The 14,275-nt window shown below is 40.5% G+C and overlaps 2 protein-coding genes across 11 annotated transcripts in view; one reads left to right on the forward strand and one right to left on the reverse strand.

Annotated features, from left to right (window-relative positions):
* The window catches only part of RUNX2 (RUNX family transcription factor 2), a 312,766-nt gene that overhangs the window by 250,598 nt on the left and 47,893 nt on the right, over nucleotides 1-14,275 (reverse strand). The gene's annotated exons all lie outside the window — the stretch shown is intronic.
* Nucleotides 12,276-14,275, forward strand: part of SUPT3H (SPT3 homolog, SAGA and STAGA complex component) — a 452,287-nt gene continuing 450,287 nt past the window's right edge. For 5 of the 7 annotated variants that reach the window (XR_016394600.1, XR_016394601.1, XR_016394602.1 and 2 more), the window contains exon 1: nucleotides 12,278-12,513. The gene's annotated coding sequence lies outside the window, so the exon portion shown is untranslated. Of the gene's footprint in view, nucleotides 12,514-12,739; nucleotides 12,981-14,275 lie in introns of those variants that run through there. The other 2 variants (XM_089918658.1, XM_089918657.1) reach the window with 2 other exon arrangements.

The following is a 14,275-nucleotide window of genomic DNA, read 5'->3' on the forward strand; positions in this document are numbered from 1 at the left end:
CAAAATAAAATAAAACAAAAAAACAAATTATTTTAAAAACACATTAAAAAAATCCTAAGCAAGTATGGAACTGAAAATCTCTGGTATTTTAGTTATTAATAGGAACTATTTTTGTTTTATATAATATTTATTTTAACAAATATATTCAATAATATATATAATAATTATATATTATTAAAATATATACATAATTACATAATAGATTACATAATAGAATAGAATATGGGGTTTTTCTGTACTAAAGCTTTATAATTGCCTGTCACTTGATGATGTATATTCAGGTTTAAACTCTATCTCAATTTTAAAGCAATTACTCAATTAAGAAATAATTTCATAAAGCAAATAATCTTTTTATAATTAATATAGTGGTTTAAAAATGTCTTGGATTAAATAGTGCATGACTTTTGAAATGTTTACTTTTACAGGCTATAGTATAAAGTAAAGAACCATAGAAATTGCCTCCTTTTTCATTGAATTTTTGTGACATTTCTTTCTTGTCCAAATGTTTTCTTATATAGTCTTAGTTTACCCTCCAGTAAGCCTATGATTTAGGAAGAATGGATATTACCCCCATTTTACAGTTGAGTAAATATGGGCTCAAGTGGGTTGGGTGACTCAGCATCCAGGAGAGTTAACAATTACATCTGAGCAAAAAACAGTGTGTCATTCAACGATTGGATACTAGAGTGACTTCGACTGATAGAAATTAGGATTCTAATATTCACAGATTATTTCTATATATGAAATTAGAGTGGACTTCCAGTCTCCGGTCCGACATATAAAGAGCTTGGAAGTTGTCGCTCTCCCATCCCCACAACAACAGAAAAAACCTGAACATATTGAAAATCAACCATTCTTCTTAGATCTATCAGAGAATTGAGGTTGCAGGGCAAACCACTGCCCCAAACACTGGAGAGACAGATGCCTTTGCTTGCCCTCAAGATAAACTATTTTATCAGAATCTAACTGACCTGAGGGAAATGAAATACCTAATTCCAGCCCCCTCTAGCCTTATACCTGGAGGAAGAGAAATACCAAATTCCAAACCCCTCTAGCCTTCCTCTCCTACTTAATAGCTGAGAGTTGGGGAGGAAAAGATGAGCTCTCAGGAAGGTCACAGCCCAGGGACACAGGACTCACTGAAAACCTGAAAGGTAATCATAGGCTATGGAACAAACCTCCTGTCCCATACTTCACCACCATGTCACTCAGATTCCTGTATAAAAACAAACAATTACAGCTAAAAGAACTGCAAGCCTCAGACCCTACTACAGAAGGACTCTCTCAGGGAGACAAAAATAAGGACATTAGAGGAATTTTAGCCTCTGACACTATGGCTGCAGCAACAGTAAACACAACCTAACTCCTAGCCAGATAAACACAAAACTTCACATTGAATGCCCTCACTTACTTTTACCCAATACATCATGTCCGGCTTTCAACAAAAAATTCCAAGGAGTGCTAAAAGGCTAAAAACTCAATCTGAAGAGGTAAAGCAAGGATCAGAACCAGACTAAGATATGGCAGAGTTTTGGGAATTATCAGACTGGGAATTTAAAATAACTATGATTAATACGTAAAAGGCTCTAATGGAAAACGTGGACTACAATGCAAGAGCAGATGGATAATGTAAGCAGGAAGATGGAAATGCTAAGAAAGAATCAAAAAGAAATGCTAGAGGACTTCCCTGGTGGCGCAGTGGTTAAGAATCTGCCTGCCAATGTAGGAGACACGGGTTCGAGCCCTGGCCCGGGAAGATCCCACATGCCGCGGAGCCACTAAGCCTTTGTGCCACAATTACTGAGCCTGAGCTCTAGAGCCCACGAGCCACAGCTACTGAGTCCACGTGCCACAACTACTGAAGCCCGCGTGCCTAGACCCCGTGCTCCACAACAAGAGAAGTCACTGCAATGAGGAAGCCCGCACACCACAACGAAGAGTAGCTCCCACTCGCCGCAAGTAGAGAAAGCCCACGCGCAGCAACGAAGACCCAATGCAGCCAAAAATAAATTAATTAATTAATTTATTTTTAAAAAATGACAACTACTTGGTCTCCCTTCTTTTTTTTTTTTCCCCTTCTTTTTCTTCTGACTTCCCCCCACCACCTAAAGTCTCTCTGTCTGGGGAATATGGTAGAATTTTGTTACAGGGGCTGTATAACTTAATTATTTCCCTCTTTAATAAGGAAATTATTTAAATATAAAGAACAAAAAATAGAATGTTCTATTAGCTTTGTCTCTCCAAATGAACTGCAGATTTCTTGAAGGCAGGGGTTATATACTGCATAATTCTGAATCCCTTGGAGCGTGTAGTGCCATCTATAGTGTTGAAGCAAATGACATCCTGTTGTTTTAACTGGTTGGAAGTAACTGTAAAAGCCTAACTACACTGGGACCTGCAGGTTGGGACTGGAGCCTGGTGAAGAGGAAAGCCACTAATCAAGTGAATTAAATAGTTTTGAAGTATTCTTTAAATATTTAAAAAGTAAAACTCATTCTCTCTATGGTCCCATAGTATGTTGTGCCTTTATAAGACCTGCAATGACTTGTTTACAAGTCCATTTAGCGTCTTAGAGTGTAAGCTCCTCTAGGATGGGGTCACATTTTTTTTCTCTTTTAATTGTGAGAGGCACTTAATTCACGTTTGGTAAATAAAAAGTTGAGAGATTACTGATGAGAGGAAAGAGAGTCTAAAGCCATTCTATAGTCATAAAGCTATGCATTTAAAAGAAGTACCTAAATATTATATTTCAGAGGAATTTGTGTGTGTGTGTGTGAGTGTGTGGCCTCTCCCGTTGCGGAACACAGGCTCCAGACGCGCAGGCTCAGCGGCCATGGCTCACGGGTAGCTGCTCCGGGCATGTGGGATCTTCTCGGACCAGAGCACGAACCCGTGCCCTGCATCGGCAGGCGGACTCTCAACCACTGCGCCACCAGGGAAGCCCTCAGAGGAATTTTAAAGGAGTTTTCCCCAGAGATGCGATGTGACCCCTTTGCCCCCCAAAGTCAGTCTTCTTAGGGAGCCTGGATTCCACTCAGCCCCTCTTCTTCTACCCAATGACTTTCATATCTCTGTTTCTATTGGCTCCTTCTCTCTTTTTTCCTGATCTAATATCCTTTTCATGGGGGTGGGGGGAGAACCCAACAACAAAAGAACCAAACCTCTTTGCATTTGCGCCATTACCCTTTCCACCTCCCATCTTGCCTCCTTCTTTAACGGCTAAACCTCTCATATGCGCGATCTTCAAGACATTCACATTTCCAACCCCACCACAGCATCAAGACTAGTTATGTTAAGGTTAAAGGATTTCTGACTGAACTCAGAAGTCGTTTCTCAGTTTCTCATCCACTTTAAGTTCCCTGTGCTTCAAAATACTTTCATAAAGTAAATGATCCTTTTATGAAGTGAATAATCACATGCTCGTTTATCTGTTTCCTGGAGTTCAGAAAGGAAGGCAGGTTTCCAGGTTGGGGTGTTGCCAAGGAGGGCTGTCTTAGTCGCTCCCAGTGGAGCTGGCGTTTGGGGTTTGGCTCCCTAGCGCTCACCAGGCAATATTATCCCTGTTTCAGAGCTGACTCACCCTGACTCATAAGAGACCCAGCATAAAAACCGAAATGCTGAGTTATTGATTGGTAATGAGGAAATATAACTGTTGGGTGGAATGAACCGTCCTGTCAGCCTGGTCATCCTATTTCTTGGAAAGCTTCATGGAAGCCAGAATAGCTAAAGATTGCTGGTCACAACGGAATCGGGATAAGAGGAGTTAGCTACCCAATCTGAATTCTTGAATATTAGGACTCTGATAGCCTGACTCATTTACCATTTCCCACTCGTCTCCACCATACAGGAATGTGCTATGCCAATTTGTTCTAATTCTGCTTTTTCTGTGCTTTGTAACTAACCTCTCTTCTTATTTACATACTATTTTAATCAGGTTATAATTAAGGCTTGTTGTGTTGATCTATATCCCTTCTGCGATCCATTTCTTGTTTATTGTACAAATTGACTTTCAGAGGTTGGTCTTATTGCTAATTAGAAAAATGTCTCACTGTCATCTGCACCTATAGATTGTAAATATGGATTTCCGCATATTATGTCATATTTCTTAAAGCAAGGTACACCAGGATGAATCAGCCTGATCACCCACCTGCCTACTGGCTGTAAGATATGTCTTTAAGATTCTTCTAGATTGTGACTGTTGGCTTTTCCATTGTTTAAGGTATTCAAAAGAACATCTCCCCAGATCCTGAAAGCAGTCCTAAGTTAGGTTCCAAATATTTGAGCAAAGGCAACATTGTTGGAACAATGGTAGTAGAAACTGACTATATTTTTGGTATGTAGTATAAAAATCACAGTCACAACCGTGTCCAATTATAGAGAAAATATTGAACTAAGAATGACTGGCTAACTTCAAGTTTCATTAACATTTATTTACTATTCGTTCACTTCTTTTGTAATCTATTAGCATTTTTTTTTTTTTTGCAAGATAAGCAGTTACAAGGGCCAAAGTTTTAAGAAAAATTTATGGGAGAATAACTTAAAATTGAGAAAATTCAATTCATAAACTTTCTCCCCATGAATTGAGAAGTGATCACTATTATTAATTAGAATGGAATGATACTAATGCAGGAGCATAATTTGAGAACTGCTACTATATGGTGAGTTATTGAATACTTTTGATGGAGTAAATAACAATTTTATTATTTCTATTATAAATGTAGAAATCGGATCAGGCCTGCCGATGCAGGGGACATGGGTTCGTGCCTCGGTCCAGGAAGATCCCACATGCCGTGGAGCGGCTGGGCCCATGAGCCATGGCCCGCTGAGCCTGCGCGTCCAGAGCCTGTGCTCCGCAATGGGACAGGCCACAACAGTGAGAGGCCCGCGTACCGCAAAAAAAAATGTTTTACAGTATTTGCTTGGTAGAACTCAGAAGAAAGGATTCTCTTGGTTCTGATTTTTAATCTTATATGACATCCATTTCCAGAGAGAAACCAGCAGAGTTTTTAAAATCCTTAACAATATTGTTCTGAATAAATATATTTTACTATGATATGAAAAATGTTACTAAAAAGTAACTAGAATATGGTCGAGTAGCCTAGTTTGTGCTTTATTATTTGCTTGCTAGTTGGGGGAAGTCACAAGTTCTGTAGAAGTTATTTTCAAACATTAGGGAAACTCAAAATCCTTTGGAGGGCTTGTGAAAGCAGATTGTTGAGCTCTATCTCAGAGTTCCTGATTCTGTAGGTGTAGGGTGGGGCCCAAATTTGTATTTCCAACAAGATGTACCAGATTTTAGGACCACTGCTCTATATACCCTGGGCTATCTTCCATTTAACAAGCTTTTGATTATCTTTCTCCCATTCCTCACAGTGGTTTAACCAACCTTTAGCACCTCACATCCATTTTACTCTATCATCCCCACTTTTGCAGCATCCCTACTTTCCGACATTTCAGCGAGAAATTGGGGTCATTGGGTATGAACTGCCTCAAGTTCTTATTCTTTTCTTCCAGTTAGTCCTTTTCCATTTTAAGGTTCATCCCACTTCCTGGACTCTTGATCAAAAACCTTCCCATTTCTTCCAGGATCTAATTCCATCTTTATGTCCTAAAGATTTTGCCATTGGCCCTCCTTTATATCAAGTGTTCAGCCTCTTTGCCAGCTTCTTCTCCAAAGCTCGTGGACAAGCTCAAGGCCATAATCTTAAAAAATCTATCCTGTGACCTTGAATATTTCTCTAGATATTCTCTTTCTTCTTCACAGACCAAGTTCTTGGAAAGAATAACACACTTGATTTCTCAACTTCCTTATCTACTCTTCCTTTTTCAAGTTACTACAACCAAGTTTCTAATCCTACCACTTTATGCTGCTTTGGAAAAGGTCATTTTGAACTGGCTAAATCCAATTAACTCTGATTCTTATTTTAGTACCTCTAATTTCTCTTTGAAACTCCTTGCTCTCCTGGTTTCCATGACAACACTGCTTCCTCAGTGTCCTTCATAGGCTCTTCCTCTCCCTCTCCTACTGAACGTGGGCATCTAGAATTCAATCTTTGACTCACTTCTCTTTGTTCTATGCATGCTCTCTTGGCCATTTCATTGTCTCTCTTGGCTTCAGTTGTGCCCACAGATCCTCATGAGAATGTTTTCTGGCCAAAGCTGGGAACAGGGCTAAATTCTACATCCAAGTGACGTGTGTGGAATGCTGTACACTACTGGTTCCCAAACCTAAATGTCCATCTACTCTCTTGAACTCCAAACTTTATTCTGGCTTCTATCACCACCATTCTGTCTGGATAGTCCAGTTGGCTACTGGTTTATAGCCACCTGCAATTTCGTTATGGTCAACTTAAACTTACCAAGACTAACTTGCCTCTCAGTAAGTTGAGAAAACTTGGAATCATCCTGTTTCCTCTTTGCCTTACGTCCATCCTGATATCTTACCAGTTAGTTACTGGTTCTATAAATTCCACTCCCTTAGTATTTCTTCCATCTGTCATCTTTTATCATTTCCTAGTCCACTGACATAGCTCAAGCCCATATCAGCTCTTTCCTGAATTGTTAACTTCTTCCAGTTTTTCACCCTTCCAATATTTCTTGCACATTACTGCCAACTTACTAACAGGCAAATTTAATCATGTCATTAAAAAAACATATTTCCAAGTTTCCCCATTTTTTATTAGATAAAGTCCAAATTCCATAAAGTAATACACAAGACTTTCTATGATCTGGCCCTTCCCAAGTTTCTGGCCTCCTTTCTTACACCCTGTGATCCCATCATACTGGACAACTTGCAATTCCCTCTAACACACTGTGGCTTTGCTCATGTTACTCCCTCTGCCTAAATAATCCTTCCTCATTTTGTTCCACTATTACTTTTCAAGACTGAGTTTTTGAGTCATTGTCTCAATAGTAATAATACTAATAAAAAACAAGATGCATTAAGTGCATGTTATGTACCAGATACCTTACATACATTCTCACTTTACATGCAATTCTCACAACAAAACTCTGAAGTTTATAACAGCCTTGTCATAAATTATGCTAATAAGTGGCATGAAAGCCCATATTTTTTGGGTTAATGAAGTTGTTTTAAGTATATTCTGGAAAGAGAAAATATACCTTATGCTGCATCTATGAAATACTAAAAATAAAGATAAAGTAACTTGGTCAAAATTTTTGGTATAAATCCCTGATCACTAGCAATTGATCTGAGCATTCCTTAGTCGATACAGGTTTATCGCATCCAACTTCAGAGTATGAACTAGGAATAGCAGGCTGCATTAGCTATACTGTGGTTTATTTCACTTACGGTACTGATTCATTTTGGGCCTTGTTTCCATGTATCATAGAAAAATAAATGTATATGCATAATATAAAATGGAGGCCGTTATTCAAATAATTAACTGAATTAGATCCAGTTTTACAACTAAATTTTTCAATGAAAGTACTTTGGGGAATTGAATGTTTCTGTATATTTGTCTCAACTGAATTCTCGACTTTATTTTCAGGTACTGATAGACCACCTGCCAAAAAAAAAACAAACAAAAAAAGTTATTCTTTTCTTTTCTTCTCTTTCTTTTTTCTTTTTAAACAAGGGAATGTTTAGCTTTCCTCACTTCTTCTTAAAGCAAAAATAAAATATTCCTTGACCTATGTTAGGTCTAGATGGACCTCTATTATGTGAGCAGGATTAGAAATTAAATTATTATTAAAAGAGTTACAAATACAAACTTTCCTTCATTTCCATAAGAACTTACTTATGATGGCAAAAACATTAAAGATAATACAAACACTGTACTTAATTACTTATTTATGCCTAAAACTGGATTCTTGATCTCTTACACTTGGATTTTTTTTTTTTTTTTTTTGGCCGCGGCCACATAGCATACGGGATCTTAGTTCCCTGACCAGGGATGGAACCTGCGGTCCTTGCATTGGAAGTGCAGAGTCTTAACCACTGGACTGCCAGGGAAGTCTCTGGATTCTTGATCTCTTATACGCACCCAACATACTCCATCCCCAGTCCTTTCCATCTCAGTTCATGGCAAATTCATTTTTCCACTTAGAATCCTTGAGAGTCATCCTTGATTCCTCTCATTCTCTAGAATCCCAAATCCAATGTGTCAGTAAATCACAATGAGTTTCAAACTATATCCAGAATCCATCCACGTCTCATGGAATCTACTGTAACAACCCTAATACAAGCTACCGTCATCTCTTGCCTGGTTACTCTCTATGCCTCTACAGACTATTTCCAGCCCAGCAGCCAGAGTAATCATTTTAAACCCTTAACCACATCATGTCAATTCTCTGCTAATAGCCTCCTAGTCCCAGGCACATAGACCTTCCACCATCTGTTCTCCTAGTTCTTCTGTGACCTCTTCTATCTTCTTTCTGGGTCACTATTCTTCAGCTAAAATGGCCTCTTGGTCACTCCTGCAACTTACCAGCCCCGTTCCCACTACAGGGCCTTGGCACGGGTTGTTCTCATTGTCTGGAAGGCTCTTTCTTTAGATATCTACAACCACCTTCTTCCTCAAGTTATTATTCAAATGCCACTTCCTCAGTGAGCCCTACCCTGCTTGCCCATTACAAATATCACAGTTCTCCTATTCCTCCTGCTTGTTCTCATTCCATAATCCCTTCCCTGTTGTATAAAAATTTCCCCCTCTAACACTCATAGCCTTTTAACATATTACACAATTTGGGTATTTATTTTATTGTGCAAATCCTCCTTCTAGAATGTGAGTTTGATGATGGCATGGAGTTTTGTTTTGTTCACTGCTATATCAGCAGCTCCTAGAATAGTGTCAGGCACATGGTAGGCCCATCATAATAATTGTCGAATGAACGAAATAATTAGCACCTATCACTAACACTCAGCAAATAGACCTTAATTTCAAGGGGAGAAATGTAAAAGTTGTTCGTTTCCAGTACAAGAGGTATTATATATTGGATTCTATAGGAATGGGAGCAACTAAGTTTCCATATGTCTAGAGAGTTCAGGGGCCCCATGAAACCCTGATATTCTATGATTCCCTTCCCATCTAAGTCTCAAAAATGATCATTTTCTAGCAGCCAAGCACTAATTTTAAAAGATCCTGGAGTGTTAAACCTGCAATGAGAGATTCCTAAAAGGATGGTTCATGATTATAGTTCTACAAGCTGCTCAGTGCTGCAATTCTTAGCATTTCTTCTCTCACCACTGTGTTGCTCTTCCTACTTCAAAACATATGAATATAATTGGAAGGTATGGGAAGCCAATTTGATTACACTCTGAACAGTTATGTGATACACCCTCCCTCCAGTGTGTCAATAAATTTGATTAATATATACCTTTTCATGTTGGGCTTTCTTTTGAAATACATAACATCAGTTGATCCAAGTTGGCCTAAAGCAAGAGTCCTGCATAGTCACATAATTTTTGGTAGCATAAATATAAATGCTGAAATTATTCTGTACACCTTTAAGATTCATCTTTTGGTTATTCCTACCTTAAAGGAGCATGGAGTTTTAGGGTTACAGGTTTTATTTCATTTGGTTTGATCACCTCATTTTACAGATATGAAAACTTAGGACCCATGATATAAAATGACTTGCCCAGGTACCACAGAGCTGAATAATTGTTTTGGTCAGAACTCCTCGTTCTAAAGATAAAACAAGATACCTCTGAGATTGCAATTGAAAAAGAGTTCTTAATATTAGGAAATTAACTGAATATAGCAACAATTTCAATATGCAATTCTAAACAATATTCAGTTCTACCTGGTTTATTTCCATTGTGACTATTTAAACATTAGAATAGCAAATATAGCAAACGGTGAAATAATTGATAAGTAGGAAAAGAAAAAGCCTCCACAAGCATCCTAATACATGACAGTCATGGGTCACAAAAGAGTAAGAATTTGCAGGTCACCTGGAGTAAACTGTCTGCATGGAGTCCACAGAAGAAACCACTTTATCGCAGAGATGGCTCCATACTAGGCATGGCTTCTGCTATTATTTGGAGGATTAAGCCTTCTTTCATTATCTAATCTAGTCATCTTCTAAGATGCCAAGAGGCATTTTTGCTTAGATATGTACCCTTTCTGTTTTCATTAGTCAGTCTATATGAAGGTTATTATACCAGAGGAATGTAAAAATCTACAGTAACAATGCTTCATTTTCCTTTAATGGCTTTGTTCAAGGAATGAAGACATTTTTGTGGTGTGATGAATTCACTTGGTCTCCTGATGTGTTTTTTCCACATGCTTTGGAAATCACGTGTTTTTCTGAGAGGTGGTAGTCATCAATGTCTTAATTTCAGCACCATTGCTTTAGCTTTGTTACAATGAAGATATCTTAGTAGCATTGATAATTTAGGATCTTTGATATTAATCGAATGGAGAATATTTTTGACCCATGGTGGGCAGGAGTGCTCTCACACTACAAACAAAATTATGACTAAATCAAAATTTTAAAATAGATGTTAACAGATTCCAGGAGGTAGGAACACTAAGATAACTCGTGGGACTGCAAAGCTAAGATCTCCACCAACAGCAAGTCACAATTTCCTAAGAGTGACATTTTGAGCTCCCTCTACCAGGGCCTGTTTAACTCGGTTTCCCTTCTCCATGGCACACTTTGATTAACTCCTGCTGTGTGTGATTATATGTAGGTTAGAAACCAGTGGCTTGAGAGTAAGGTCTGGGTTCTGTCCCAAAAAACTAGGTCAAATCTTGCCTCCATGTGATGCAGGTAAAAGTCCCAAGAAAATATCAGTACGGCAACACTGACTGAACATAATTTTACTTGAAAGGATCTCCTTCCAGTTATATTTCCTTAGATGTACTATTAATATTTTTCTTAATTTTCTTCTATTTTCTTGCTAATGTACTTGAAAGGGCTTTTCAACTATTGTATAAACCAGTCTTCCTTCATAAGAAATTATGACGATTCTCTCTGTTACTTTCTTCCCCTATACACTTTGCCCATCAGTGGATTGAGCCCTGATTTACACGTTATGGTGAGCTTTTACATCCTAAACAAATTTATTCTTTTGGAACTTTATTTGGCAAGTATTTAACTGTTGGGGAGATTAAAGGAGAGCTAAAAGCAAAATTAACAAGAGACTCAACTACAATCCACAGACGAAATAACCAAATAAGTTGCTATTTTAAACAATGTAAGCGAATAGGAAGGGATTATTTCCGAACACAAATATTCATAGAGGCAAGAAAATAACTGAAGTAATAATGCTTAAAAAAGACTTGATGAGGGTTAGTAGTTGAATCTCTGAAATATAATATTTGACGTCATAGGCATGGACTTAAGCGGGTAATAGTTTTCTTTCCTGAGCAGCTGAAAAGAATGTTAAAAATATAAATAACAAGACCACGTAAAATAATGAAAGCAACTGAAATCACTGTCTTATGATTGTATTATTTAAAGAAATACAACTGTATCAATCAATTCTGAGAGGACAGGATGTACAGCTCAAAATTGGGAGTGCAAGATTTTAAAATAAGGAGAAGCAGGCTAAAATTCTAAGAAAAAATAAATATAGAATCATCCATTCAGAAGCCTTGAAATATCAAATAGTTTTCAATAAAAACGTGGTCATTAAATGCTTGAGCTTGGTAAAATGAATAGGAGGGAAAAATTCGCTGCAGACTATCATCTCCCACGGCCTCTGGAATGACTTTGCGCAGGGGAAGGATGGGGAGCGGTGATGTGCCAGGGCCGGCCTAAGAGGGGGTGTTTCACGGTCCCAGAAAGGGTCGCATATCCATACCCCAGCACCGCGGTCCTTTGGGGGAGGAGGGCCTTTCTGATGTCTCCGTTTCCCTGCATCGTCCGGGTAAGATCCCGGTTCACCCCTACTGCGGACAAGACTTACAGAGGTCAATCTCTGCCCTGAAGCTGAAAACAAAACTTCCAGCCTCGGTCACTAAATCCCTCGAAAACCCTAGTCCTCTCAGCTCATTCTTAAGGAGTCCAAGAATGCCCTTCAACACACTCCGATTCTCAGCTCATCCCCACTCATCTCCCAGCAGCCCCCGCTCTAAGGGCCGCCGCGTGGCTCAGGGTCGCCCGCCCCCGGCTCCGCGCAGCCCTCGCCGCCCTCGCCGCCCGCACCGCCCGCACCAACGCCGCAAGGAAAGCGGCAACGGGCGCGCTCCACGACGCCCCGCCCCCAGCGAGCGTGGCGGAAGTGGCTGCTTAGAGAAAAGAGACCGCGCGCCACCTGGCCGAGCGCGCATGCGCCAGCGTCCGCGTCGGGAGTGGCGGGGGTGTTTGTAGCCCTCCCTCCTCCACCTCCGCCACCCCCGCCCCACAGAGAGTCGGGCTCACGCCATCTTGCCCCCCCGTCCGCGCCCAGCCACCCTTTCCCTTTAGACTCTCTCAGCCCCCTACCCCGCCCCTTTCCAAGCGTGTCCCGGGCCGCCGCCGCAGAAACCGCACCATCTCTATCCCCACATTCTCCACGCGGGACGCGCAGCCGGGTCTACAAGTGTTCTTAGAACAGAGGTTGTAGGGGGACCGGGGGAGGCGCGGGGGCGGGCGGGGGAGAGGGCTGGGGGCCGGGAGAGGCGCCGAGCCCTGCGTGTCTGGGCCCCGCCCCCCTGCCCCCGGGAGCTGCCGTCGGGGGTCCCGGTCGTTAGCGCGGGAGGCTGACGGGCACACAGAAGCAGCGTCTCCGGAGGCGCTGGCCCCGCGAGTCGGCCGGGTTCTCCCGCGGCGTGTGGAGTTGGCCTTGACTCCTCCCCGTAGGCGGGTGGGCGTGGGGCCAGGGGAGCTGGGCGGGCGAGAGGGAGCGGGCGTCGCTGGGTGTGTTCAGAAGCACCTTCCGCGTGTCATCTAGGTCGTGTTTTGGGGGGAAGAATTCTTAAACAAGGAAATTGTAGCTTTATGGGCGAGGTGGAAGAAGAGTTAGGTAGCGTTAGTAGAAGTGTAGCGTCCAGGAAAAGGAAAAGATCGACTCCCTTCTCTCTGGGGTGAGCCCACATCTGTGACCCCTGGGGAAATTATTTAGCGTGTCTTTGGCTGGGTGTTCTGGTCTGTAAAATGGGGATAGTAATAACCTAGATCAGAATTGTGAGGATTAAATGAGGTAATACAGGTTAATGCTTATAACAAGCTCCAGGCACTGATCAATTAGCTGTCAGTTACCTGTCATTTTTATCTCCCTGTTTAAGGAATTCAGAATGACTGTGACCTGGCTTTCTAAGTGGAAAAATCAAGAAACTGGTGTGGATTTTTATAGGGGCGGTGGAATGTAATATCTGACACTCAGAGGCGATCCTGGAAATGTGTTGTTAACGTACACGTGGATAAATGAGCTTAACTCCGTGAGGCTTTAGAAACTTTAAACTCTTTCGTTCCAGAGAAATGAGGATGTATTTATCTAGGAGGAGAGGTCGTAGGGTTTTACTATATGTGAGGACAGAACTTTGGAAACAGAATTAAATTACCTCTGTAAAAGATTTACTTGAAGACCAAATTGAGGATGGAACTTGTGGAATTTCTGGTGGATGTTTTAGAGAGGCTGGATTTCACTGAATGTTATGAATAATTTCCTGATGGTTACTACTTTGCAAAAATAAAGTGCACTTCATTGTGTTATTGCAAGTTTCTTATCTCTGGCAATATTCAAGAAAAGATCTAGAGCAGCCTAGGTCTAGAGCAGCCGTGTCCAATGGAACTTTCTATCGTTGTGGAAATATTCTGTAATCTGTGCTGTCCTAATATGGTATCCACTAGGCACAAGTGGCTCTTGAGCCTTGAAGTGTGGCTAGTAGTGCACTGAGGTATTTAATTTTTAATTTTATTTTAATTAACTTAAATATATATACCCACATGTGGCTAGTGGCTGCCTTATTGGACAGCACAGGTCTAGAATCTAGCCTTTGAGACCTTTTCCAGTTCTTGATTTTGTTGAGTTTTAAGTCAGAGAAGCCAACTCTTAGAACATTTGTTGCTTTAGGGAATTATAATTATATTCAAATAATGCCTTTCATTCACATACTGTAGTTCAAAGCTTGGGTCTGTTAATACTTACTTACAGCTTGAAAATTAAAGCAAAGCATTCTTTTGACTCCTAGGTTGTACGGCTAACAGCAGATTTGTTTGGAGAGTCATAATAATACTAAGTGGAGTTTCCTTTAATCATTGTACTGTTTCGTGACTGTGGGTTTCCACTATCTTTTATCACTTTAGTCAGTTTTCAGTGAAAACCTTTCAACTCTTTTACTCCTGAGTTTTTTCAGTTTGAAAGATGGTGCTTTTTCCT

The sequence above is a fragment of the Delphinapterus leucas genome, chromosome 10 (assembly GCF_059928025.1).
Source record: "Delphinapterus leucas isolate spDelLeu-1000000601 "Yukka" chromosome 10, BTC_Dleu_Yukka2, whole genome shotgun sequence".
NCBI lineage: Eukaryota > Metazoa > Chordata > Mammalia > Artiodactyla > Monodontidae > Delphinapterus > Delphinapterus leucas.